This window comes from Doryrhamphus excisus, chromosome 13 (assembly GCF_030265055.1).
Source record: "Doryrhamphus excisus isolate RoL2022-K1 chromosome 13, RoL_Dexc_1.0, whole genome shotgun sequence".
In the NCBI taxonomy this organism is placed as follows: Eukaryota; Metazoa; Chordata; class Actinopteri; order Syngnathiformes; family Syngnathidae; genus Doryrhamphus; species Doryrhamphus excisus.
In genome coordinates this window covers 11,769,545-11,793,829 of record NC_080478.1, presented here as the reverse complement: position 1 = coordinate 11,793,829, position 24,285 = coordinate 11,769,545, and the positions used below count along the sequence as shown (strand labels likewise).

General features: G+C 39.6%; 1 protein-coding gene across 2 annotated transcripts in view; it reads left to right on the top strand.

Moving 5' to 3' along the window:
• The first annotated feature begins 738 nt into the window (after positions 1-738).
• LOC131140021 (leucine-rich repeat and fibronectin type-III domain-containing protein 2) overlaps positions 739-24,285 on the top strand; it is a 99,829-nt gene continuing 76,282 nt past the window's right edge. The window contains exon 1 of one of the 2 annotated variants that reach the window (XM_058090069.1): positions 739-1,427. The gene's annotated coding sequence lies outside the window, so the exon portion shown is untranslated. The remainder of the gene's footprint in view (positions 1,428-24,285) is intronic. The other variant, XM_058090067.1, reaches the window with a different exon arrangement.

Below are 24,285 nucleotides of genomic sequence, written 5' to 3'. Positions count from 1 at the left end.
CTATCCCAGCTGTCTTTGGGCGAGAGGCGGGGTACACCCTGGACTGGTCGCCAGCCAATCACAGGGCACATATAGACAAACAACCATTCACACTCACATTCATACCTATGGACAATTTGGAGTCTCTAATTAACCTAGCATGTTTTTGGAATGTGGGAGGAAACCGGAGTATAAACCCACGCATGCACGGGGAGAACATGCAAACTCCACACAGAGATGGCCGAGGGTGGAATTGAACCCGGGTCTCCTAGCTGTGAGGTCTGTGCGCTAACCACACGACCGCCGTGCAGCCCCCAAAATAATATATTATTAAAAAAATGATAAAAACTTTCTATCTGCGATTAAATGCAATTAATTCTGAGTTAACCATGGACAAAATGCGATTAATCATGATGAAATATTTTAATCGATTGACAACCATATGTCAATATGTGTGTGTGTGTATATATATATATATATATATATATATATATATATATATATATATATATATATATATATATATATATATATATATATAGTGCGAAACATAATAAACATAGTTTTTGTTAAACATAATTACATTTTTAAGGGAGCCTTTTTGTCCAAGTGTATGTACCTGATAGGCTACTTTGTTCCTGTGAATGCTAAATACCGCTAAGAAGACACTAATCCGTGGTTGGTCCTTAATCTCCTGCACACAGCACGACACTGCAGGCTGCGGAGCTTGCAGCCCAACTGCCTCTTTTACGCACACCCATTGCGCACTTTCCCCCTCCAAGTGTCTGTTTGCGTTAATGCGCTCCTATGCGGACTGACCTGTCTTTTTTTTTGCCCGTCTATTTTTTGCTTGCCCATCCTCCTCCCAGCAGCTTCTGATATCCTTCCCAGTGTGCCACCTCGCTTTACCTATCTCCCGTTGAAGCCCGTTCAACTAAACTTCTCTCATCTCCGGATCTACCATGTCAATTGTTAACTCGTGATATCGGATGGACCTTTGGCAACGAGGAGGAAACATTTTCAAGGACATATTTTCTCACTATACTGCACTACTGAGTAAAAAAAAAAAAGTTGATTGGTAGCAACACTCGGAGAGAGCGCTTGGGAATTTATAGCAGAGCCCCCATACACACCATCCAGCAAGTTATTTTTAATTCAAGGGGAACTACAAATATGCTGTGAAGCTCTTGGTGCAGGTTGGCTCTCAGAAAGTGCATCTTCCAGCGCATCAGAGTACCTTCTGGCGACATTTTTTTCCATCACGGAAGGCGCTGGAGTGACGAAGAGGAAGATAATATGCTGGTGGATAGGCAGTTTTTGGTTCTGCAGTTCGGATCCCGGATTGAGTAAATGGATGGAAGGGAGCGGCTGTAGCCCCGAACCAGGGCGACAATACACATCTATAGAGCCTGAGCTAACACATAATGGATACTCGTCTGTTTGAAAAGGTAGGAAAACACCTTATGTGCAAAGGTTCTGTCAGCCTCGTGTTACGAAATGTCTTTTTTCTGTCTGTTATGTTGCATTCCGTTTGCTTTCTTACGCGCTGTCGAGGGTGTGGGTCGTTTTGAAACGACTACTCTTCAACTGGGTTATGACAACGCTAAATGAGGTTAGCACGGTGTGAGAGAGGTGTGTTTCTGGATAATCACACATAACCCAATTGCAATGGGATCAGTACAACGGAGACTGCTTAGACTTATTCGAGTTCCTGGGGGTCTTGTTTTTGAGTCCTTGCTGTGCTTTAATTGTGTGCGCGGAAAGGTTGCTGCGTGGGAATCCGTGTATGTGAGGATGCGTGTGCCCGACGCATACTAATTCTGAGTGCGCTTTGTGGGTCTGCGAATTGTGCGTGCGTGTGAGAGAGAAAGAAGGTAGGGGAGGGGGTGATTAGCCCACTCGCTTCTAAATATCCCCCGTGTGATTAGAGTGGGCTATAACTTCTATTGAACTCGTAGTCTCTTCTCAGTCTGTTTATGCCATCGACGTGCTCACGATTGATCATGTTGACAAACTTAATGTCCCAGCTGAATAGCAGGCTGTGCGTGCGAATATTCGCCTACACTGCATCTGTATGTCTGGGTAAGGGATCGATAGCCCCCATGAGACTCCATGGGAAACAGTGTTATATGCCCCCCACCCGCTTTAATCACCACTCTTATGTGAAGCAGTTCCTTGAAGGGTCGCAGCAACAAATCTCAACCCGTAGGTCTAAGAGTGTTTCAGAACCATGGACAGTGCAGACAAGTGTGAGCTGCAGTGGGAGGGAGCACCTTGTCTACTTCAATGGGGCATTCATCTCCTCTACCCCCCCTCAAAAAAAAAGAGAAAAAAATACATCTGTTGAAGGGTTCATCTCCAGAATACCAGAATAGAGTGTAAAGGTGTCTTGTTAAAGCCCTGTTTTGAGGACCTTGTTGAAATTCATGAAAACAGAATTGTTGTTGCAAAAATGCCTCACTGACAGTGAAGTGCACTCTGCAGCACTGTTTAGTGGTAGTCATTCGGATTTGTGTCACTAAAGTGGAAGTCTCAACACAAGATACACAAGATACACAAGATAAAGGTGTGCCAACCAGGTGCAACGCAATGGGAATAGATGAATAAAATGTATGAATTGTTATTTACATGTGCGCAAAACTAGTGCATGTGCCAATGAATAGGTACATTTTACTGTCTGAGTCACAAAAGCATCAGTTGAACCATTCTAATAGCACCACCCTTCTGGTCTTTGATCTTCCATGAACAGAAAGTAGGCTGCAAAATAACAAGCAAACACAAATACAAACTGCGCGTGTTTCATGGCTGCTCTGAGTGGCATTGTAGTTCTTTATGGTCATGGTAGCTTTCTGTTTTTGACAACAAATCTAACTGTGGTAAAAAGACGTATGGACAGTACTGTATGTCAAATTCAATGTGCACTGGAATGAAAGATGCCACTGGCTTACGTTAAAGGGAGTGCATGCAGCGGGCTCCTCCAGCTGCCCAGAGGGAAGCAACATTCAAATCCACTGCTCACATTATATTCCACCTCTTTGGTCTTGGAGTGAGCCGACACAACACACATAAGTGCACTAGATAAGTTTGTCAGCTAATGATAGCAATTTGGCAAAGCTTAGCTAATCATTGAATGTACATATAACCTATCAAAACAACACCTCCCTGAGACTGTTTTGTGTGAGTGTGTATATGCACCACGGACATGGATGTCAATACCAATGGCCCTGAGTAATAGTTATTTTATTTTGATTAAATTGAAATTTAGGACAGTTTAATTTGTATGTGTGAAAATATAGAATTTTTTTGTACAATGTATTCTTTTTTAAGTCGGTTTTTAAACTATATAATTTAGACCAAATTACATACAGTCCTTTTAAGTTAATTATCAACCTCAAATCTTAAACCTTGCATACTGTTAGGATGAAATGTGACCAGCTCTAATATATTTACAGGCTGAACGTTGATGACTTCATCCAGAGGTTGAAATATGCCTTGGCACAGACAAGATGTGCATCTGGAAGCAAAAGTAATGAAATAATTTACAAATGAGCACATTCAAATACATTTGGATAGGCAGTGGTGGTGGTGGGGTTTATATACATCATAAAGGTACCTAAGCTGTAATTTCAGTGACAGACTTCATGGCAGCAAGACTTAATGTGTACCATGCCCTTGATCCAATCTTCCATGAGGAGGAGGTGATCATAATTTGGATGAGGATGTGTCAGTACAGGAAACTGATGAGGAACTCAGCAGGCAGCAAGGCACACTTTGTCTGTTTGTCTGCACACTTTGTCTCTTCGCTTCCAGATCAAGCTGCAGGGAGTATGAATGACAGTGGTAAATGTCGTTCAAATGAGTTCAAGACCAACAAGACTGGCTGTCAAATTTCCCATCTTTTCCTCCTTCTAGCCATTTAAAAAGTACATGTAACTGCCATGACATCCATGTAATCAGTCATTATGGTCAAAAATGAATGTGACTAACCTCCAACATGGAGCTTCTAATACTGGTGTACATGGGTCCTGAGGTGAGACTGCATCTAGAGGGGCCACCATGTCCCCGGAAATATTCTGGATGGTATTAGCAAGGCTCGGATTTCTCAGTTGTGACACCTTCATGCCACTGACAAACTGGCGGCAATCAAGAATGCCCGGAATAAGTGGTTGGATGTCTAATGTACAACACTTGGTTGGGCAGTTTCACATCCAGTACACGGTACTGTGTAACAGTACAACATTTTGTCTTAAATTGAGTGTTGTGAAACTTCATTAATACCTTCATTAATGTGACTATTTAGACATTTGAAATATATTGGTCATTTCAAATTAAGGGAAATCTTGTCTGGATCTAAATTGATCCCAACCAGAAACTGTGAAGCATAAAGTACGACCAGTATATAAGGCAGAGGTGTCTGACATTTATCACCATTAGAGCTACTTGGGCTTTATTAATAAGACTGGCAGCATTTAATTGTCTCTCAATGTCTCTCAAGCAGTGGAGCCATTCTGTATTAATTTGGCATTTAAGATGTGCATAAAGTCATAACTGAACACTTATAAAAATACAAAGAAAGTAAATGCAAATATTCTTTCATCAGTTGGGGAGCAACTAGGAATCAGGAAGCAAGGGACGCTTGCGAGCTACCTATGGGACACTTTTGATATGAGGGTTCATTTGCAAATTGACTTTACAATTCAACTGTACAAGTATACCTTTGCTAATTTCTACAGTTAATATTTACTAATCTCTGGCTGCATACCACATACCAGTCTTAATACATAAACATAATAGCCTTTTTTAAAGCTTTTATATTTGCACTATAGCATTTTACTTTTTGACCTTGCTACTTTGATGTTGATGTTCTTGTAAAATAGGGAAAGCATCTGGGACTGTTTCATTCCTTCTCATTCGGTTTGCTTGCATTGTTATTCTGGTCTTTTGTTTCTCATTGCCAGCAGTCAAAACAAAATCATCCCCCATGCTCATCTGGTATGCTGAGATCACTGTTTTCAATGTGTGATGCCAAAATGATGCAGCAGGGTTAATGCCCTTTGTCGAGGTTGCACGGTGAAATTGATAGGCCTGCTTTGACAGATGAGAGAACCTGCTATCACAGGCAAGTGCAATTTACGAATACAGCAGATGGATGCAGACAATGCTTTCTGAAGTAGGCCAGTCTTACCTTGGGGAGAGACTTTACATGCAGAAAACACGTAAGGTTAGAAAAGTTGTTCTTTTCAATGTTAAATCATCAAAGAAAAGGTCATAACTGACAAGTTATAGTTTCCATAACTCTATATTGCTATTATTGCACATAAGGATCCCGTGTACTTTATATACTGAGTTGGGCAGATTAGGTTAAAAAATAATTTGTTATAGTTACTTGTTACTATGAAGTAATTGGATTAGTAATGGAATTAATTACTCCTTCAAAGATGTAGTTTCCAGGCAAAGTGCAAGTCGGACCTTTACGGTGCTGGAACTGATTGCTGCTGTTGACGTTGTAATGTGTGCATTGAGTTGAGTAGGTTTACTGTTCTTGAGTGAGCTGTGCTGGGAGCTAAATGGAAGCTAGTTTGTTGGATGTGCACTTCTAAGCAATGTGCTTGTAATTGTGTGCGTGCAACCTAGGCTCGCAGACTAGTACGTTTGCTTTCACTTGTGTTCATGTCTTATATTGACTGAATATACAATTTGTACTGTGCATGCATTTATTTGTGTCATACGAGTGCTACTGGGCTGCTTTCATTTGCGTTTTTTGTAATTGCATGTGATCCTATTGTTTCGACCACAACATTTATTGTTAATTTAGCCAAACCATCTGCACAATAAAGATGATTAAATGATTCTCTGACCAGAATCCCATGGTGTTCCAGCTCTAAAGGAACCACTACTCCTTTCTTAACATTGGTCTTTCGAGCCGGATAGAGCCCCACTTCTAAACACGATGGAGTCATCACATGTTGGCTCACAGCAGCCCTCTGTCAGACCCAAGAGGGAACGTTGACGCCACGGTCCTTCTCTCTCAGCTGCCTGCCGCCCAAGCCTCCTCACTTCCTATAGGACAATACAGTGAGCCAAGGTCAACCACTGCTAGGAGTGCATTAAGCTATTGGTCATGTGCTCCTTCATGAGCAAGAGACCCTTAGAGCTTAGAGAAAAACCTTAAGGAGTTAAGACAGGCGACTTTCTTTGTGATACACTATTCAGTGCATGAATATTCCTACTGACCAAATTGACCACAGGGACACAAAAATGCTGTATCAGTGAAAAAGTGAAACATGAGAACACCAGAAGTTGTGGGGTAGGGTTTTTTCCAACTCAGCACTTATGGAACATTGCAAGGCCCTAAAGATTAAAACCATAAGACACAGAGTCCCATTTGCATCACTGTCTTCCTTTTATGCCTTTCCAGACACAAAAGTGAAAAGTGAGAGCTGTTGTTAGAGGTTTCACCTTTATGGTTTTCCCACATGAATTCCGTTGTTGCTACTCTTGACCCCTTCGATGAAATTGAGGAATCATTCATCACAGTCAGCGGTTCTAGCTGTAGAGCCAGTGCAAACTGCAAGTAATTGTGTTAGTTTCAATTTGTTTCGGCAGTGTTCTTGTCCAGTAGTTGTGTTGTTAAATGTATTGTTCTTGTTTAAGCAAATATACTTATGTATGGTTAGTTCCACGTATGCTTGAGATGTGTTATTAGTAGAAGGGAACTTGGTTAACATCAATAATTTGTTCCAGAAGGTCAGAAATGTACTGTCACTGAATCATTTTTTTACCATAAGAGATAATGTAAATCCATTCCAAATGTACATTAGTTGGTTCTGTCCTACCCCTACAAATAGTTATTAAATAAATTCACCTTCACTTAAGAGCTGAGGAGGGATTTTGTGGTGACTGAGTTTCAGTAGCAGTTGTGTTTTTGGAGCTATTTTCCCCTAGTTGTGTTTCTCAAAACAAATCCACCCAAGGTGATAGATCAGACTAAAACTCAAAACAAAAAGAGCCATCACACTGCCTCGGTGTCGGACACAAGGGTCTTGCCTTGAACTAGGTCTGGGTTGTGGACTTGATAGCTGCTGGATCTCGACAGCTCATTGTGCAAATCATCTGCTTGTTAAGATAGGAATGTCAGCTCTCAAGTGGGTAAGGAGCTTGATATTGTGCATGAGCTTAAACATATTGGATCTTGTTCAGGTGTATGAAAAAATAGATGGATTGGACTGTTCTAGGGCTGCACGGCGGAGTGGTTAGCTCACCGGCCACACAGCTAGGAGACCCGAGTTTGATTCCAACCTCGATTTGCATGTTCTCCCTGTGTATGCGTGGGTTTTCTCCAGGGACTCCGGTTTCCTCCCACATTCCAAAAACATGCTAGGTTAATTGGCGACTCCAAATTGTCCATAGGTATGAATGTGAATGGTTGTTTTTCTATATGTGCCTTGTGATTGGCTGGCTACCAGTCCAGGGTGTACCCCGCCTCTCGCCCAAAGACAGCTGGGATAGGCTCCAGCAGGATAAGCGGTAGAAAATGAATGAATGACTGGACTGTTCTAACAAAAAGACCAAAAGATAAAGTTCTCTGTCAAAGAATTGAGCTACAGTATGTTCCCCACTCTGACCTGATGTCACACATTCTAGGAAGTGTCAAAGTTACCCATAAAAGTGGCATTAATTAGTTGTTTCAGCTCATCTTTACAGCGAAGAGCTCAGTCATCTGAGACGTTTAGGTGCCATTCCTGACATTGTTAAGAGCCGTTCTGGTGCTTCCCTGATAAGGTGATACCAGCCATTTCCAACCAGGAAGGGAGCTTAGAACACTTCACTTCTCTTAGACTGCATTTCCTTGCAATCCAGACCCCCACCCCCACCCATCCAGATAAGCGGATCACGATGAAAGGATCCTCCTTGTTCTTCACTCAAGGAAACTAAAAAAAAATCATGGTGCAAAAGAGCTATATTAATCTGCTATTATTTTTATTTATTGAATATTAACAATATTGTTTGTTTTGTTGTTGTTGCTGATGTTTCATTCAGCCAAGGTCGAAGCTCAAATCAGCAAGTCATATACTGAACCATTCAACACAAAACGGAAGGGGAGGTCAAAGGTAAACTTTTTTCCCTCATACCGTACGCATTGTCGCAAGTTTTTCCCACTGCTACTTAGTGATCGTCCTTTGAGGATTACACACTATCATATAAGACACTTTTACTGCAGGAGATATGACAAGTGTGTTTCCCCTTGTGAGCTGACGTGGGAGCTCATTTGTGCACAAGGCGCAGAAGAAGAAATTAACTGGCTGTTTAAATTTGACACACAGCATGGATCTTTTGAAAATTAATTTGCTTGTACTTTTAAACACCCAGCAGGTCACGCGCACATGTGATTTGTGATACCGCTGATTTCCTTTCAGATCCGATACTGATTAAACTTCAAGTTGGTATCTGTGATACCAGGCCGATATCGATACTTTGTGCAAACACACATGATGTGAATATATGTGGAATATTTTGTTTAAGTTGTGTACTTCAAATCATAGCATAGTACAGCTCATAGCATAAATAATAGCATACAACAGAATAATTTATTCATTGAAGACAATATCATATGAAATGAGTAAAATAGTAAATCCATTGAAATCCTTCCCCATTGTTAAGAACAGCAATAACAATGAAAACATTCACATTTTGCAATTGGTTCTATTTATGATGATCCATCATTTCATTACACACTTGTGGAAGGAAAGTAGTTACCACCAACTGTGCATCATTTGACACACAATATCAATAATGTATTATGTGTAATGTATGTAGTGATATAGGTTACATTACCTTAAAAGATGAGTGGAAAACAATTGGCAACAGTTAACATGCCCCTAGTGTCAAACTGTCCTTAAAGTTGCTTGCATCACTTTGGCAATTGAGCATTCTACTAAGAAAAACAGACTTTGACTAAATTTGAAAAACTGGAATTCCCACACATGTTCACACTGCTTTGGATAAATTAAGAATGCCTTGAAGCAGACATTGATGACTTGAAGTAGAGTGACGTCTTCTGATGTCTTTCCAGCAATGATGACAAAGACCTGAGATGTTTGATGATGGTCATTTCCCAGTGTCAGAGTATAGGGAGATGCTATGGAGGCCGTGGCCTCACAGAGCTCCTCCACCATGTTTGTTCCTGGCTAAAAAGAAACTATGAAAAAAAGAAAAAACTCGAGTACAGTAGAATTCAAAAATAGACATTGTGAGAATAATTTTTGTAGTGATTGTTTTAAACGGGACCTATTATGCTCATTTTCAAACTTTTTGTATTGAGTTGTGGTCTCCTATAGAACAGCTACACACAATAACCCACACAGAACACTTTTTCGTTTTTTCAGAATCTGCACTTATTCCAGTTGTATTTCCTTTTTGATTTGTGCTTCCTGCCAAAGGGGTCTGCTTTAATTCATTCCACCCACAGCCCGCCTCCGGGTGGTCACACGCCCAAAGTACTTGAACCAAATAAGAAGTTGGAAAATGTAAGAGAAATGGATGAAAAAAAGAGCATTTGTCTTCATGTCAAGCTTTATTTCTTGATTTCTCAGTTCTTGAGAAGCACTGACTTAGACAAATTCGACAGATAAAACAGTGATAAAGCAGTGTCAGGCTGGGAGCTGATTGGCTGACCCAGAAAAGGGGGTTAGCCCAACAGAGGGAATTGCTATGGTAGGTAAACCCAATTAGACAAGAGAGAAGGGAGAAAACACAAAATTATTCAGGTTGCAACCATGAATCCAAATAACAAAAACATAAACTATAGATAGAAATACAGACTGATGTATGCACTATTTTATTTTTAATGATGGAAACATGTCTAGATGGCAGGATATTAAATGACATAAAAATATACACAACATAACTAAACAGACAGCGATAATAAAGAGCCATAGTGTTGCAAGAATCCCCACAGAAACATTTTCAGGCCTTGTAATTTTTGTTATTTTCCATTTCTGAATAATTAAAAGGAAATTAAGATTGCATTTAACCCACTTGCATCAGTAAACACACAAGCAGACAAACCTGCAGCACTTCAGTTGCTTCCTTTACTTGCTAGTGAGCAGCGGGGCCCCAAGGTTGGGAACAAAAATGCTTTCGCTCCAGAGATCTAAAATGAAGAGCTCGTCATGCCGCTGTGGAGTGATAAGATTCAGGCTCTGCTGGGGATGTCACGGCTGTGAAGAAGCTGTAATTTATAGAGGATTTGAAAAGCTTATCTTCGCAGGGCTATGAGCAAAATAAAGAAATATTAGTCAAAAACAGTTCAGTATGCCACTGTCTTTGGTGAAGTGCAGTGTAAACATTGTACTGTTTTTTTTTATGACAGTACTGCTTATTATTTGATGTATTTGATGCGAGCGAGCAATTCAAATACAGTGGCAAGACACTAGAGAGATGGAGTAGAATATTTTAGAGCTCAGACTAATGAATTCAGCAAGTAAGAAGTTATGTTCGGAAGTGCAATACATGCAGAAAACTGATTGTCTGGCTTTTCTCTTTGTTTTTTATATAATACTCTTCTTCGCAGGTTAAGAAATCCTGATTCAGATCAGCAAAGTGTACACTTACAGTACATGTACCGGCTTTGGGAACACAAACACTTTTGTCATTAAAGTTTCAGAATAACCCTCCTTTTTTGTGTAATCCATCCACCCATCCATTTTCTACTGATTATCCTCACAAGGGTTGCGGGCATGCTCGAGCCTATCTCAGCTGACTTCAGGTGAGAGGCGGTGTACACCCTGGACTGGTCGCCAGCCAATCACAGGGCACATATAGACAAACAACCATTCACACTCACAATTATACCTATGGACAATTAACCTAGCATGTTTTTGGAATGTGGGAGGGAACCGGAGTACCCGGAGAAAACCCACGCATGCACAGGGAGAACATGCAAACTCCACACACAGATGCCTGAGGGGGGAATCGAACCCAGGTCTCCAGTCAACTTTAAAACATTTAAAACAAGTGTGATGAAAAACTAACTAATTATTAAACAGTATAAACCTTATTAACTAAAATCTGCTTGGTGCAGAGAAACATTAATGAAATATATTTCTACATTACACTTATTTTATCTACCGATTGCTAAGCTGGAGACTAAGGGAATACATTTTCAGCAATCGAGTGCCCTGATGCTATGGATATGTTGATCTATGACTATGACAGACAAATGTACTTGGTGACTATTAATACATTTTTTGTAGTAAAAACAAAAACTAAAAGTAAGACAGAAGTCACACATTTTTGGCACTTTTGCTGTAACTTGCATATTGCAGTATGTCTCTGATTTTGTAGTCTTTCTTTGTGAAATGCATCCAGTGGCATCACAATAATGTTCATTTCATAACATTAGTTTGAGGGCAGAGCTGCTGCATATATCAATATTGATTGATATTGGTGAAGAAGTGCTAAACAGTATCGATTTGAAGGCCAATATTAAGTATCTATTAAAAAAAAAACACTTTACATATCCAGTATCAGAAAAGGTTACATTGCACTGGCCCTGTCTGCAGTATCTGACTGCAGCAGAGAGAACATCAGGATGACTCATTTAAATCAGAACGTCATTGAGAAAGTCAGAAAGAGGCCGTGTAAATACACAGGACTTGATGGAAGCTGTCCTTTGTGCCAATAGATGGTAATCACATGAGCCATGGGTGGAGAGAGAGGCTGGGGAACTTTATCTTGGCCATGGGAAGGATGTAAATCTTAGGACACATCATCAGTACGCAGTGTACCTTTGAATCAGTGGGTGTTTCGGCCTTTCACCACTAGACACCCTCATCAAAAGCGGCCAACTACAGGGTAATTGAGCCTGAGCACATGCCCAGTCATAAGTAGAGTTGGGAGGAGGCAGTCAGATCCCAAAATCCCTTCACACCGTATCGTGGGTAAGAGGAAGAAGAGGGTGGATTTCGAATTCTATTATGGTCGTCAGGTGAGCATCCTCCTTCATTGGTGTTTTCATGATAGTCCTATGACACCTTCAGAGAGAAACCTGCAGTATTGTTGCACTGAAATGGGCCAAATTGTCCCTACATGTGTCCTTCCATTCTCTGCTGTAAACATATCCATCATCCACCACTGGTCGGTGTGCCGCATTTCATTTTAGCTGGCTAACTTCAATTCCATTTAATCATTTTCAACACACTTCAATCACGCCGTTGGATGTATGTTCCAGATTTCTGCACAATCGTCAGTCTGAAAAATGGCATTGGTGTAGCTATGAATGCTCAGTTTTGGTTTTAAAGTTCCCCATGCTTTGTAAAAAAAAAAAAAAAAAAAAGCTGTCTTTGTGAAGAATATGTCTCAATAGGGCTTGAAAGTTGAAGTACCCTCTCAGCAGCAGCATCTTTGATATAGTTATAGCTATTCCTTTAATCGTGTCATAGATTTTCTCTCCTGATTTGTCTGTTGTTTGTTTATGTGTTTATGTTTTTATTGTCTGTCCTTACACAAACCAGTTGGACAGTCTGAGTTAGCAAGGATGCTGGATGCATATACAGTGTATTAGAAGAATAGAATCGTATCTAGCATCACATTACTTTTATTGATTCAACTTTGTATCTGAATGTTGAACATATGTCTATATATTTGCATTTAGTATTTCAGTTTTTTAATGTTCGTCCCTTGTAATTTGTATTTTTGGTTATTAATAGGCATGTATTGTAAGCCGTCTTTGAATTGAAGTAACATTTGAGTATCTCAAATATGGTCACCGTATTATTCACAGCTACTTACTGCTTATTTAATGACTGCCATGTTGTGGTCAGAGGTAATGAACATGCAGACTCAGATCCTTATTGCTTTACAGTTGTCACCTCTGCTAATTAGTAGCGCTAAATCCTTATCGCTGCAGCGGTTTATAGCACATCTGAAAGGTCGTTATTCAATTCAAGTGGAAAGTGGCTGTAACTTTCTTTTAGCACAACTCATCACTTCCCGCAAGAACCTTTAAAAGAGGGGCAAACATTGACAGTGAATCATTGCATATAATCCTTTTTTTCAAAATGTCATAGATGTCCGTCCTCAGAAAAAAATTCTAAGCAATAAAAGCATGCTAAAACAGAGCAAATACCCGTGTTTTTGGCTAATAATCCCTTTAAAAGGCGCTGGGAAATGCAGTTATTATTCATGCCGAATTACAGAATCTAACGCACATGTAGTAGGAACAGGTAAAGGCCAAATGCAAGTCCATAGAATTCTGTTTGAGAAGGTTACATTTGTAAATACAGGGTAAATTCTCCCCGGGGTGCAAATACAGTAAAGGCTGTACTTACTATTAAAGTCTCAAGTGTAGTAAAATCTGGTCACAGCACATAAATATTGTTTATTTTGTTTCCACTATGGCTAGCCTGCAGCTCAGTTTTGCCATTGTGAAGAGTGGTCTCGTCACGGTTGCAGTCATGGCGTAGCAGTCCAAAGCAATAATAAATGCATCAAACTGTTGTCCGTGGTAACAGCCGCTGGAGTATGTGGCACACCTAGCACACAAAATATATTCCTCTAAAACAGTGAATGTTGGTTTACAAGTGAGCTGAGGGGAAGTTACGACAGGCTGTTAACATCACAAGCTGGCGAAAAAAAGGAGTGCTCGGTTGGCTCACCAGCACAGTACAGGTAATCTCACTCACCTTTTAATTATCGGTTATTTTTTTTATGTTATCGAATTGTCGGTATGACGTCATAATTCCTCGTGGCTGCTGTTTACATTTTACATATCAACAATGGCAAGCAAGCGAAAAGCTCGATTCCATGAAAAATAACAATAAAAACGTAAACTACAGGTTGTCATGAAAAGTCCTCCAAACACCATTAGGGGAAAACAAGTCAAAAGTTCTGTCAGTCAGTTGTCGTCATCCACACATTGCAGTCATTAATCCATTCTTCAGCTCCAAGACTTCTATGACAACATGGGAGATGTCACCAGGTCGGAATGCTAGAAAGCTATCATTTGAGCCAACCTGCCAAGTGAGTGTTGCCTTTTACATGAGATGCCTTGCAATGAAAGACAAAAAAAAAAAAATCCTCTTTCAACCTCGGTTTTAATGAGCAGGTACCATCCATATCTCCCCTGCAGGCTTACTTCTGTCTCTCCTTTTGAGAAAACTCTTTTTTGGCTCACCTTTACATTCTGAGAGATGTAACTGAGTCTGGTTGCGAGTCTGATTCATGGTGATGCTTAATTCAAGAATTCCCACCAGGAAGAACACTTCAGGGGTATTCAAAGTTGAATATAGAATCTAATTTTAGACATTACTTTTTGGGGGGGTTATGAGAACTATACAACCTTTCTAGGAATCCTGGTCATAGAAAAGGATGGGAACTGCTGTAATACAGCATAGTAGCGACAGTAGAAACCCACAAGGACAAGCATAGATGGCTAGCATGCTACGATCACATGGTATAAATCTGTATAAGAAGCACAGGAATCCTGGATGCCTTTGTCATGCATGGTTAAATTAAACACATACACGCATTTACATATTTGAATGTATGGTAATGCTCTTTGCTGATTAGATGAATGCAAATATGGGTGCGAGAGTACTTTGTCTTTCACTGTGTTTTCACTGCATATAGTTATTTAGAACCTGGCAAGCATTACATCACTGTGTCAATGCAAATGTATGGATATTACTTGGATGCATTTATTTTCAAATTATAATAAATATAAAGTCACATTTCACAACAATCCTAGATCAAGGTCGCTTGTGCTATAAAAATATCTGGGTGATTTTAATTTTTAATAGTTATTGGCCCATTTACGGCTGCACGGCGGATGAGTGGTTAGCACGCAGACCTCACAGCTAGGAGACCCGAGTTCAATTCCACCCTCTGATTTTTTTTTCATGTTTGCATGTTCTCCCCATGCATGCAAGGGTTTCCTCCCACATTCTAAAAACATGCTAGGTTAATTGGCGACTCCAAATTGTCCATAGGTATGAATGTGAGTGTGAATGGTTGTTTGTCTATATGTGCCCTGTGATTGGCTGGCGACCAGTCCAGGGTGTACCCCGCCTCTCGCCCGAAGACAGCTGGGATAGGCTCCAGCACCACCCGCGACCATCGTGGTAGAAAATGAATGAATGAATGGCCCATTTACATGATGTCACGGCACTACACTCCTTGTAAGGCTCCTCATTCACATGATCACACACACATGGAGTGTAGTTGTCATTGAATTTGTGTCCTGCATGAAGTGGAACATTTTCAAGGTCTCAGCTTACTGGTTGGCAGGTGTCATTCAGGCAGGTCAAACAGGTTCCCTCATTTTCATTAAGGCTACATCGATGCCCCCATGTTTGGCAGCACGTCTCCTGTATCTTGTCGCCTTACTGTCGGAGTATGGGGTGGGTAGCCACAATGGACACCCAGCTACCTGGCTTCCCAAAGTACATTTATAGTGTTACAAAGTGTGATGTTCTATAGGGGTTTGTGACACAATATAATCTGCAGGCAGAAAAACATGACATATAATTGTTGTTAACATGGACAGCATCTGATCTGATGAGTACCTTTTGCTTCCAAGTTTTCGCAACACCAAACTTTGACAAAACTTTGTGTCCAAGAGAAAAAGGAGGTTACCTGTCAAAAAGTTGCTGTGGCTCCTTTAATTTTCTGCTGAATGCAATGAGGTTAGCAAAACACGCAGTCCTGGCCTCTTGTTGGAAGGGGCACTTGTCGGGTGCTATTATGAGCAGCAGTTATCGGGTCAAACACTGCGCCTGCTGCAGGCTAAATGCTGTGCATGCTGGGACGATTGGCACTCACCTCTCTTCCTGAATGCCTTTTTGTTTTTTTGTCTCTTTTGTTTAGCAACAATCGAGACCAGAGAGCAGCACACACTGCTCATCATCAAGTCGCTGACAACCTCTAGCAGAGCTGCCGCATGAAAAGTAGACTTTAAAAGAAAAGGCCCTCGGTGAACTTTGATGAAGATGAATGAGTCCTTATCTGACACAGGCATGGGAATAGGAGACAGGCAAGGAGGTTCAGCTATTGGATGAGGAAAACTGTGTATATATTGTGAAGCCTTTCCCAACTATTTTGAATGAAAATGATTAAATGAGTGTCCCAGAGTGGCCAAGAGTTGGAAGACCTTGGTTCAAATCTCCGCTTGGCATTTCTGTGTGGAGTTTGCATGGGCACTCTGGTTTCGTCCCACATTACAAAAATATGTATGTTAGGTTAATTGCCGTCTTAGGTCACTCTGAAATTGCTTGACTTCCAAAATTGAAATTCATTCATTAATTTTCTACCGCTTAGCTGGAGCCTATCCCAACTGTCCTCGGGTGAGAGACTGGGTACACCCTGGACTGGTCGCCAGCCAATCACAGGACACATATAGACAAACAACCATTCACACTCACATTCATACCTATGGACAATTTGGAGTCACCAATTAACCTAGAATGTTTTTGGAATGTGGGAGGAAACCGGAGTCCCCAGAGAAAGCCCATGCATGCATGGGGAGAACATGCAAACTCCACATAGAGATGCCCGAGGGTGGAATCGAACTCAGATCTCCTACAACAACTCGGCCGCCGTGCAGCCCGCAAAATTGAAATGTATTCCATAAAAACCGTGACAGCGTTTAAGAAACTTTGTCTTTCAAAGTGCTTTGATTTTACAATATATTGTAATGTAAAATGATTTAAACTGTCATTACCATTATCAAGTGGTCTCATGATAAAGCACCACATCATATTTCAGTGAACACCTTCACTCTGCCAGTTGAAGAAAAGCTCCCCTCACTTGCTGCCATTACTTTAACTGGATCCATGGCTTGTTGCCAGACTCAATATTGTCTTTTCTGATAGTGCTGCTCATTATGTTGGTCGACAGAATGAATAATATGCACAGGCACAAAGCCACTGACAAGCATCCTGTCAAAAGTCATAGAGCGCATTCAGCTGGAAAGAATGAAAGAATTAATTTGATAATTATAGCTTTAAAACTTGTGTCTTTTTGGCTTGCGGTATGCAATAGTGTTGGGTCGGTCGCCAACAAAATGGCTCTTCACTCTGTGAAGAAGTGAAGGGGCCATTTGTTTTTCTTTTCTTTTCTTTTTTTTTGTTACCAACTTTCATTTCTGCTAGAAACATTAGTATTAGTAACTAATGTCCACCGGTGATCCGCCAGGTTTATTATGTTGCTCAGTCAAATGTAACAAGCATAAATAGAGCAGCAAGGGTTCAGACAACTCGAAATCTCTATGCTACAATATCATATGGCGTAGTTCAGAATCAATATTAATCTAATAATGTGACAAAAAAATCTACTCACTAAAGACGCCAATGTGTCTGTCAGTGTAAAGTGGCTTAACAATTTTTAACTGATCAGCCAATCAGAAGATGAAAAAAGTACTGGGGGATCTGATTAAAAATTCTGAGTTAAAAAAAAAAAAGAACAGTGACAGGGGCCAGCACTCTTGATTCTGAAGACCCTGGGCAGATTACATTGATATCTGATTGGACTACCAGATAAAATGTGGTTCAGTCAAGAAAAACGCTACAAAATAATAATGACAGACTGGTGGGAATATATTTCAACAAGAATTTTATGCAACAAGTACTAGAATTTAAATTGTAACTGTACGTCAGTGCTTCTGGTAGTGGGTAGACCAGCAGAAAACCACAGTTATGTATTGTATGTCCTTCAACAATGTCACAAAATCTTGTTGAAACAAATTCATTCATTCATTCATGATGGATGTCTGTAGTTAATTCAACTGTAATTAAAACAATACTGGAATAGTGGACTCATTAATTTCAGACAGTCTGGCCCCGCTATTTCTGCAACAGGAGCTGAGACTGTGTCAGTGATGTACAGGGCAGCGTGCCCAGTCAGAGGGAAGAACACAGATGATGTTTTCCCCTTGGACAGCATGGATTGACTGATTTGGGTACTTGCCTGTTTTTGCTTCCTCTCTTTGGTGATTTTCTACATTGATCTCAGGCCTGAACTCTTAATTTCTTTAAATAGTTTTAAATGTGATTAGCAAGTTGACCGATCATACTTTGATACGGTGGAGAGTTCCACTCCAGCTCTTATTTTAGAGTAATTTTGCTGTATGTGTGGCATGTGGTTAGCAAGTTTCCCTCATGGCCAGATGGTTCTGGGTTCTCAGCTCAGTTTGGATCTGTCTATGTGGAGTTAGCAAGTACCCCCCACTGGGGTTCTCTGGATAATTCAGTTTTTTTCCGTCATTTGGCGTTACATTTAAACTACCCATAATTTTCCACACTGCAATTCAAGGCCTTGCTTTTTTTTTCCTATTACTTTTGTAAGAGGTTGTACTGATTTTTTTCGCTGTCAATCGTACATCCAACATCAGCTTATCGTGTCCTGAAAAACAACCTCCAGTATCCTTTATAAATTGGTAAATGACTGCATTAATAAGCATCACAGCATTAGATTACAATAAGGTTTGCTAACCTCACAGGTCCAATTGTTACTGTTAAAAATTGTAAAATTTAAACAAAACAAGTCAGGTCAGTTTAGTTCCTTCAGCATTATAATTATTATTATTATAACAACACAATTCATTCATTTTTTTTACCACTGATACTTTTCATGCAGGTTTTAGGATGCAAGCACGGGGCCACAGAGGATGACTTACATGTGGTAACCATGTTTTCACTGTGCTGTCCATATTTGGAAGCATATCAATTTAACATGGATAATCTAATTTAACATGTTCAGAGTTGTAATTTGTAATATGATGGATCTGGATATAGCAGCGCAGGTACTGAATTTTCTTTGAGCCATTCACTCACTGATTTTGCATGTGCCAAATCTTCCAGTCTTGGCAGAAGTGTGTGGGCTTACTTTGAAATGAATTAAACACATAACTGTGTTGGCTCTTTTGGGTTGCTGCCATATTTGTGTAAAATAAAAACAAAATGTAGCCAAATTTAACATAAAAAGTCAACCAGAGTTCACATATCTGTATATGAGTGCTGTCTGCTCAATATTGTTCATATCACGTGACTGATCACAAGCAATTGAATATGCTTGTGGTGAATGAATGTCATCAATTACTACTGGTGATGTTAGTTGCCATTATATTGATCCTATCCTTGACTGGCTTCAATAATTTCCCGTTTACTTTTTAATTTGGAGAATAGCTGCACTGATGTTTCTATGAACTATTCTTTCATGTATTCTCCATCTGTGAACGGCTTCCTCCTTCTTATGATCTCAGCCACACTAGCAGCTGTAATTGAGTTTGGAGTGTTTATCCACTCCACTGTAATTTTTCGCCACATATCAAGCACACTTGTAAGCCAGCGTCGTTGGCAGTGACGGAAAATGAATATGTCCATTCAGAATGCGGACCAAAAGATTTGCTGTGGCGACTCAGGAAATCAGGAAAAAGCCGAAAGAAACAAACAAGAAAGATGTCTACTGCCGAGTTTCTTCTGAGATTTTGTTCTTCGGGACTTATTCATGGGTATGGATAGCTTAACAGGGGGGTACCACACTCAACAAGATGTCTTTTTCATGTCTCACTGCACACACAGGCCCATATCCCGCTTCCTTTGCTCATCCAATCAGCAGTCAGAACACAGTCTAGATGAATTCATGGACTTGCTATTAGTTGGATATTTCAAACTCTTTTCAAAAATGCATCTTAGTGTTTAAACAAACAAAACAAACACCTAGCTCAACAAAGGGACCCAAATCACGGAAGGCTGTGGGTTGCCGAACCTTGATCTTGGTTATCAACATGAAATTCACTTGTTTCCACCCCGCCTATACCCCTTCCACCATCACCACCCACAGCTGACTTGACATGGTCATCTGCCCACTTTCCCAGCATGCCCAGTACTGAAATACCCTGCCAATTACTGCAACCTACATGTGGGCTGTCATAAATAATTAAAGCTTAGTGGATTGGGAAAACATGTACCAAAAACAATGGAGCAGTCATACTGATTTGGCTGTGCAAGTTTACATCATATCATTACTCATTAATGAAGGCATTGGCTCACAACCCGCTCTGATTCTTTGAAAGCGATTTTACTTTTTCATGAATATTGGCTCAAGGTTTGACATTGAGTGTCTGTGACATTTTTCTAAAGTTTTGAATTGACTGGAAGCTTTTCATCATTAAGTGATTGAAAGCACAGTGAAGGAAAAGGGGTTAGATGCCAACATGTATAACCCGTATGGGTCCGGCTTGAGTCAAAAATTTGCATTCAATGTCAATCAGAAAATGGCAGTTTATTTGAATTCCAAATCTACAGTACAAAACAGTCATTTTGACCTTATAAATAATTAACTTGAAAAAAACTCTGACTGTCTTAGCTGAATTTTTCAGTATTATGAGCTCATTAAGGAGCCTATTAATTGTTTGCTACTTGATTGGCGAATTAAAAAACAAATTTTCAACATAGAAAGTCTTGGTTCTCTTCTCATACTGCACACGATTATTTATTAAGCAATAGGAGCTTCAAGTTCATCATTATATCTATTATGTCTATTATTTAGGTACAGTACGTTCTGACCGCAAGGCCTGTTTTTCATCATTTATGCTACAAAGGGACATTAACCCAAATATCAAAATAGGTTTCACTATTGTTTAGAATGTATTTGGAGACATAAAAGCAAATGCACAAGTGGCAGCAAAGTGCATGATGTGAAAATACAAATGGATCTTATTCTGAGTACTTTCATTAATTTGGCTGATTTGACTCTGACAACCACCGCAGAAAGCTCTGGCATGCAAAGTCATTCTCTTTCTTTTCTTCCAGATTTTTGGGTAAAATATCATTGATGATTAATGTGTGGTCATACAAAAAGCACTGCCTGTATGCAAAATTAAATACACAAATGATCTTTTGCTCATCATTCAAAATCCTTATGTGAAAAATGAACACATTTCTTTGCCTTTCTGTGCATTCTAGGCAAGAAAACAAGTTACTATGAGTGAGCTAACATGGGACTTCATGGGAAATATGGATTTTGATGCAAAAAGCCTCACAAAAAAAAAAACACTCAAAACACCAACAATGTACCATTTACATAACAGACTTCTATATTAACCAAGCTACAACGATTGTAGCAATAGCAAATTGCTATAAATAGCAAAACTATTTTCAGCTTGCGGACGAACACGATTCGCCATTCGTGTCAGTAGAGACCTAGCTCACAATTTTGCTACAAAGACTCAACAAGATGGCCGTTTGCTGTCAGCGGTTTTTACCTCAGGACTGGAGCAAACGTCTTGTGCTGGAAGACACAGCCATCCCAAGGTGAACGGACATTGTAAGTGTTGTCGCTGTGTCTTATTGACGGACGTAGCATAAGCTAAATGCTTGATGTAAAATCAAGCATTTAGCTTGATTTTAGTTTTGGTAATATTTTAAATAATTGAAATAGGGCAAGATACTATTAGTTATCACCAATGTAAAACACTGTTAGAGGTTGTTTTTTTTTAAGTTGTGTCCCAATGACATGCATTGTTAGCTAGCTCATATTAACTTGTTTCCTAGAATTATACAGGTAATACACAGAAAAGGCTTATCCTTATGCTTCACATAAGGATTGTCAATGATGAGCCAAAAAAGGTGCAGTTCTTCTTTAAAGGGCTCTTAAACAGTGAGATCAAAATTATCTGGTTTGAAACAAGCTGCACTCAATCCAGGTACCGTGTGTCACCCAATCAATCTTGACAGTCAATCCAAGCGGTGGCAGCGTCATAAATTGGGGATGTTTTTCAGTGACAATAACGGAGTCAATTGGTAACACAGTGCAACCACATTGATTTAATGAATGGAAAAGGCAGTTTACCTGACTCCTTTTCATTCATTAGTGAATAGGAGATCTCAAAGGAAGATACGTGAGGATGTTAGTTTGGCTCTTGTAGAAAGACTGGCTTTTTTTATGGTTGCCGATGAGCTCCCTTATAATCAGCGGTTGTCTAATTGAAGTTAAAAGAATTATGAGCGAAAAAGCGGAGCCTTGCGGGATACACACATCGCTGGCTAGGGATTTGCTGCTTGGCATAGCTTCGACAAGAGCTCGCTGGTGTATGTTTAATTCAGCACTGATCTCATGTGCTTGTGGAATGCAGTGAGAAGCAAAAGACACGGTTTTCTTTTCACTGTGGAGGTCAAGGGAAGCATTCCCAGTCCCATAGTAGGTGATGCAGGATCATAGAAGTGTTTGCATGTGCAACAATAGGATGATTATAAACTCACAGTGTCACTTGGTGATTGTGTAACATGTGAGTCAGACCTGCTAGCAAATTAAATGTACCATGTATGCTGCTCATTGCTTGCATTCAGTGTTTCTCTGCAAGATTATATTTTTTTATCCTTTGAGCAAAAGCTGCCAAGCCTGTTTTAGCTCAGAAAACATTTGCAGAGTTTTTTTATTTTTATTTTTTATGTTTCGTTCCAGCTGAATCGACCCAAAAAAGCTTCAAAAGCCTGGATAGCTTATTTAAATGTATGAAGTAGTAGAAGTAAACCATTTGATTTTCCTTCATTCATTTTCCATTAGTTTGTTTTGAGGTGTTGTAATTTCAAATCTGTCACCCTTCAACCTTTCATTAAAAATGGATTAACAATTGTCACCGCAATAGGAAATATCATAATCCCAGCATATTACTGCTGGTTTCTTCTCATGTGAAACTAAACAGGATATTGCAGTCATATTGGTGAAACCCACATGTGATAAGCTCACTATTCATGCGAAGAATAGGAAAAGAGAAAATTGCTGCAGAAAGTGAAGGGATTTGACTGCAGCATATTTGACCCAGTATATAGAGCTATTTGTTGTCTAATACGTGAGTAACTAGAAACGTAGTCTTTCGCCAAACACCATATTTCTCCCACTGTGTGATTTACACCATAAATATTACTCCTACGTTTATTTTGTCTACATATTTAAGTATGCAAAATAATAGCATAATAGTGCCAAGTGTTTATATATGTGTTTCACTATAAAAATGGATATGGAATGTTAACATGCTCATGGTACCAATGTGCCAAGTAAGGCTAAATGTCCATCCCAATGAGGGCGGACATCGTAAGTGTTGTAATCTATGCTGCTGTTGTTGACAGAACGAACATAAGTATGTGTTATCAATGTGTTTCCATAGTAATAATAATCCAAATATGGCAAGGTACTGCAAATATTATATGTTATTGTTATGAGTTTTTTTTCTCTTCACACAAGAATCACCTTGTTCGTTAGGAGCAAGTGGAAGCACCTGTGGTGTCCACTCCCAGCTGAAGGTCTGAATAATTTTTTTCTTTCTTTTCTTTTGTTTTGTTTTCTTTTCTTTTCCTTTTTGTGAGTGTGTGAGAGTCAACACCCTCAGTTGACTCTCTTGCTATTTAGTGAGAATAAACTGTGCTTTGTGGGATTTTTGTGTTTTTGCCTTCCCCCGGTCCACTGATTTCCACTCCTTTCTTTAACTGGGTTTTTTTTTTTTGTTCCATCATTTTGATAGACTTAGTGGGTGGCAGGAAGAATTAACATTCCCCTGCCAGCTTTTAGAACCCAAGACCCAGTTTTGATTTACATGCAGTTTAGGTTAGTTTCCCCCTTAGCAACCTTTATTTCACCAGTTTGTGTTCTACTTGGGAGGATAACATAACATTATAATCAGTGTACGTGTTAATATATGATCATCACATGTATATCAAATGATACAACAGCACAATTCTTACACTTTACGTTGCTTATTTTCAAACCATTTACACTGAAACAGAAAAATGAAGACCTGGACATTTGATAACTTCCAATTTTCCATAGTTGGGTAATTTAGGCAGAACTCACCCAGCATACGGTGACTAAACTTATTTACAATCATCTTTATAAATTCTTCTTCACTTCATTATTTTAAATAGAGAAAAACACAAGTTAACCACCACACTCATTTGTTCATTTAGTCTTTTTAACTGTCATCAATTAGGATGATTGACATTCACATGCTACTCGTGAGGAATAGTCTTTTTTTTTTTAAGAACGACTGACGAGATAGAAGGCTCATATGAGGTGACAGCACTACATATGCAATGCCCAAACACGCATTTGTCACAGAAGAATGAGCCTTTGCACACATAGTTTTTCATTTGTGTGTGCATATGTTTTATTAAGCCTTAAGTGTGTTTTGTTGTAAAGTGCCCCTGCAGGTTGTACACTTGGATGGCTCTTAAATTTTCTAAATAGTCTTACTTAGACAGAGCGGCATTTTCATCATTATAAATGTAGAGAGGTGACTATCTTTCACCTACA